Source organism: Perognathus longimembris, chromosome 5 (genome assembly GCF_023159225.1).
Source record: "Perognathus longimembris pacificus isolate PPM17 chromosome 5, ASM2315922v1, whole genome shotgun sequence".
In the NCBI taxonomy this organism is placed as follows: domain Eukaryota; kingdom Metazoa; phylum Chordata; class Mammalia; order Rodentia; family Heteromyidae; genus Perognathus; species Perognathus longimembris.
The window spans coordinates 57,625,318-57,630,756 of NC_063165.1; the positions used below are offsets into that span (position 1 = coordinate 57,625,318).

General features: G+C 36.5%; 1 pseudogene; it reads left to right on the forward strand.

Annotated features, from left to right (window-relative positions):
• Nucleotides 1-1,123: 1,123 nt before the first annotated feature.
• On the forward strand, nucleotides 1,124-1,212 carry LOC125352126 (annotated as a pseudogene).
• The last annotated feature ends 4,227 nt before the right edge of the window (nucleotides 1,213-5,439 follow it).

The following is a 5,439-nucleotide window of genomic DNA, read 5'->3' on the forward strand; positions in this document are numbered from 1 at the left end:
GAAAAAAGTCCTGCATATGTGTTAATGTCACTTTGAACAGATAGAACAGAAGAAGAGGGTTCACGAGCATCATCAGTCAATCAGCACTGGAACCCAACCCTTAACCTAGGGATTTGTGTTCAGAAACTTCACTGACCTAGCCAGGCAGTTACCTCACACCAGATACAGGACACCCACAGCAGTGGAAAGTCCCCTGAAGTCACTGGAACACACTGGAACACAAGTGTGTGTGTCTGTGGATAAAAATATAAAATGCTTCACTCATTTCACCCTGCCCCCAAGTCTGACCTCATTTGTCAATGCTACTTCGGCTAGGTCTGGAAGTGAAAGGAAGAAGGACAGACACAGAAGAGGTATGGGTGTCCAGATAGGAAGCTCAGAGGGAGCCATATTTGATACTCTCTGTCTCAAGTGACTCCAGCCATGTATGTTCTCAGAGTGCTTGTTTGGCTCACACAATCACTTGTTGTAAAAATTACGTCATCTCAAAATTTAGGATACAGCACAGTAAAGAGAAAGGAATTCATAATCTCCCCCCAAGGATGGGAGTCATATAAGCACTTTGAAAATGTCCTTGTTTTCTTTTTCCTATACATTAAAAAAAAAGATGCTAGACCAATAGGGTGTTTTTGTTTATTTTCTTGTTTGTTTTTTAAAGGATGTATTTTATCAAATATTTTACCATTATAATGATTTTCAGAAAATTTCCTGAAACATTTCTTAAAAGCTGCATTCTGCAATTAATCAATTAGAAATATGAATTTCCATTTTCTTCTTTATAGACATTTTTTATGGAGGAAATACATTCTTTAAAACTTAAAGTATGTGATAAGCTAAGTTAAAAACTTTACTAAATGGAGATATTTTCTGTTCTACTGAATTTTCCATGAAAAAGAATTACAGGTAAGCCCCAATATCATCATATGTATTTTCTTTTAGTTCTGTTTAAAACATCTCTTCCATGAGTACTTTGTGCCAAAATGCATCAAATAGTTCTTTTTTCCATTTTTATTTGATAGGTTCACCAAGCTTAGATATTACAAAATAACTTCTCTATTTTATCACCAAACAGAATGCAAATTTACCCAATGCAAATAGGAAGTTCATTAAAAGTGTCTGCACAAAGACTATACTTTCAGGGATCATTTCTATAGTTTGTTACTAGAGAAAAAGTGTCTGCACAAATTTACATGTTCCAAAGCACAATTAAGTAATTTCAAATTTAATCTTTCACATTTTGAACTTCCGTCATCTAATTTGTTTTGCTGCTCTCTTTTTTTTAAGGAGTACACTTGAACTTCTCCTTTTATGTTAATTAGTCACACTTCTCTAGAAGTTTTAAAGATCATGTCTTTGTCTCTTCACTTATTGAATCCTTAAGTATTAAGAAATTTCAACTAATTTTATATATAATATAAACAAAATGAATGAGACCCATTTACAACTTTTTTTGCTGTTTAGAATACACAAATTTGTTTTTCTAAGTTAAAAATTCTAAGCCAGACATGGTAGCATATGTCTATAATTCTTGCACTTAGGAATTGACGCAGGAGAATCACAAGTTCAAGGCCAACAGAAACCATACAATAAGACCCTGTTTTAAACAATAAAATGGTAAAAAAAAAAAAAAAAAGTTTGAGAATCAATGGGGCAATAGAAAATGCTGCAGAATGTATATATTGGGATTGTATTATCTTCTGATAGTTCCCTTTCAGAAGAGGGGTAACAAGTTTAACAAGAAATGTATTCACTACCTTATGTATGTAACTATAACCCCTCTGTACATCACCTTGACAATAAAATTTAACTTAAAAAGAAGGTATTACAATTTACTTAAACATTGCCCTTTTCATAACCAATAAGTGAGCTAGGGGCACCTTCTTAGCATTGCTAGCAAGAGGGTCATGAACGTACGTTGCATTACCCCTGGCATGTTTCCCTTCCCCGGCCATCTCATCCTCACTGCTTGGCCCATCTTGAACAGTGTACATCTTGAGTGCATTAAGCTTAAGAATATTATGAATATTAAGGTAAGCCATCATACCAGTTGTCTTTGAGTGGCCCTGAGCTTAGTTTGAAGTTTCTAGAATAAGTCTATGACACGTAAACCATAGAGTACAATCATAGAATGAAGAAGATGAGTTTGGTAACTGGTCTTGGTTTCTCTTGTCCCATGATTATTGGGCAAGGAAGCGATGAGTGGCTTTCCTTTCCCATCCTATCATGACTGTCATGCTAAAATCAAATCATTCAAACTTTCCTAAAGAAGACAGAGAAACTGAGTAAAACGTTTCTGTTAACAAGCCATACTTTAATTAACCTCCTGTGGATATAAATTTTCTATTTTGTTTGCCAGAAACTGAATAATACATTTTTTTCTCTCTGCATTCTTATTTTTACAACCATAATTACCTTCTGACCTGCCCTATTCTGTACCCTCAAAAATGGTAAATGGATGCTTCAGCCTAACTGGGGTGAAAGTCAAATATGTGGAAATGAAAAACAGAGAAGTGTATTCATACATTTACTATTATTATTTTGCCCATAATTCATTACTGGAGAAACAGTTACCAGCCGGACTGTATGTATATATGAACATTGTTCTCTGATAATATCGACAAGCTATATATGCCAGTGCATTATTCCATGTATCTTGGTGAAAAGTATCTCTTTGAATGTTTCTTTAACTTAATAATCATAGAATAGCTGGGTATCGATGGCTCTCAACTGTAATCCTAGATACTCAGGAGGCTGAGATCTGAGGATCCTGGTTCAAAGCCAGCCTAAGCAGGAAAGTTCATGCATCTCTTTTCTCCCATTAACCGCCAGAAAATCAGAAATGGCACTGTGGCTCAGGTGGTATAGCACTATCCTTGAGCTGAAGAGCTCAGATGTAGTGCCCAGGCCCAGAGTTCAAGCCCCATGATGAACAAAAATAAATAAATAACCAGATAATTAGCAAGGGAAATATTTAGATTTTTATCATTACATATATAGTTCTATAAGAAAGTAAATTTGAATTGATAAGAAATTTAATGTAAGCTAGGCACTGGTGGCCCAGGCCTATAATCCTAGCTACTCAGGAAGCTGTGATCTGAAGCCAGCCTGGGTAGGTTAATCCATATGACTATTTATTGAGGCGTTTTTTGAAAAGTTAGGTTGTGGTTTAATTAATCATGTCTGGGTGTAATTGTCTTTTATTGCCCATTGGATTAACACTTGGAAAAAAACGGAAGTAGAGCTGTGGCTCCAGTTGCAGACAGGTAGCCTTGAGCACAAAGAAGCTCGGGGACAGTACCCAGGCTCTGAGTTGTAGCCCAGGGTTTAAAAAAAGAAAAGAAAAGAAAGTTCATATCTTGATGTCCCGATGCAAAGAAATAAAGCATTGAAAACAATCAGGATTGAGGACTTTTTGTTAAGCAGATCAACACCTTTACAGTTTCACTTTTATTTCAAAGTAAGACTTCATTATTTTGTCTGTTATCCTGGCTTTTTAATGCAATCATAATCTTTATAGACTTGTTTAGCTTTTTAAGTTTCCAGATTTATTGCTACTTTACATACATGACTTTAATTTCCCACGAAGACTATGAAGAATAATTGCATTTTACACTCAATCTGAGATCCTGAAAAGTGCATAGTAAGTCAGTCTGAGCTGAAATTCTGATTCTACCTCTAACTGATGCTGTGTTTTTTTAGAGAATTTCTTAACATCCCCCCAGTTTCCTTATCTGTCGATCAAAAGTAGTAAAAACTTGTGATAGGAACTAAATTCTTATAAAGAACTTTTTATTCAAACCTTAGAAGGTAATCTTGACTATTATATCAATGATCAGAAAAAGAAATTGAACCCAGCTGATTTTATATATGAACCTGCATGACAAAATAGACATAAAAAGCATGACCTTTGACCATTGACAGCATTATATATTGACCCTTTTGAGTACCTATAGAAGAACAAACGTGTGTGGTGGGAGACTGGGGGTTATAGTAATGGCCCAAAAGCCACAGGAAGTAAATGACAGATATCCTTTTCTTTTTAAGTCTCAGTCTCCAATATCAGATACAGCATCTTCAATCTATTGTGTAGTTTATTCTTCTTGAAACTGGCAAGAATAACCATAGGTTTAACCAATGCTAAATGAGGAGTCACACATCAAAATTCCAACGAACCTTTCAAGATTTCTGGGCATCTACTGTGTGCCAGGTTCTGTGCCAAGTGCTCTAGGGGATAGAGTTCAGTAAGTCATGGTCATTTAGTGGTGAAGCAGGCACACACATAAGTAACTTGATTCCAAGGCAGCGGCGATATGTCTTATCTTAGATCACTGGAGGAGACAGGTCACACGACTGGAATAGCATGAAGTCAGGCCTGAGGCTGAGGGCATGCTGTTATTTAGGAACCCTATCAGATTCTTCTCACCACTTGGCAATGGTCCCAATACCCGGTACCTTTTGTCCTGGATGTTCTGGGTCAGAAGATGCTTCCGTCCACCTCTCCTAGAGTCTACTGTTAAGACTAAGTGGAGTCAGATAGTTTATGAAGACTGGTGAGATAAATTATTCTAAAACCTCTGGCACTCTAAGAAAGAATGTCCTATTGAAATATTATCTCATTTCTTTCCTAGCATGTCTTAGGGGATGCCAAATAATGGAATCACCAGTTTTCTCTACATTCAGGAAGTGAACAAAATAAAAAATGTTAAATTTGTTGATTTTTTTCCAGGTCAGTTCAGATCTCAGATCTTGTTGAGCTTTGTTGTAGTTGATTGTCTGTCTCCAAACAGGAACTGTGAGGCACTAGAAGAGAGAGCCTCTGTGACTCACCTCTTTATCTTCCAGAGCATTTCTCAGATACTTTATCCAATTACATATTCAATCAACTTCAATTGCATTGCATTTAAGCTATTCCCCATCTCCCAACTTGCCAGTATGTTTTACCAAATTTCTTTAAATTGTGAATTAAAGGTGAAAAAGAAGAAGTAAGACCTTTTTCTCCCAGATATAACATCACATTAAATAGACTGTAAAAGTCTACAGGTGAGGGAAGATCTTAACATGGATGAGAAATAGAGAGAAGAGTTGGCTAGAAGTTCAAAGGTCTATATTCTTCCCTGGAATGACCTCTGGCAGACTGTTGTCTGCTTTGAGCTCTAGTCTCCTTGGCTTAATGAAAGTTTTATCATTTGATTACGGTTGCTCGCTTCATTACCTGAGACAACTATAATAATAGTATAATAATAGTATAATTATATATATATAAATATTTGGTGGTGGGGGTGGTCAGTTGTAGGGCTTGAACTCTGGGCCTGGGCTGTCCCTGCGCCAGCTCAAGGCTAGCGCTCTACCATTTGAGCCACAGTGCCACTTCTGGATTTATGTTCTTTTGTTTGTGTCAGTTCTAGGGTCTGCATGTGAAGCCTAGACTCTAATCCTTAG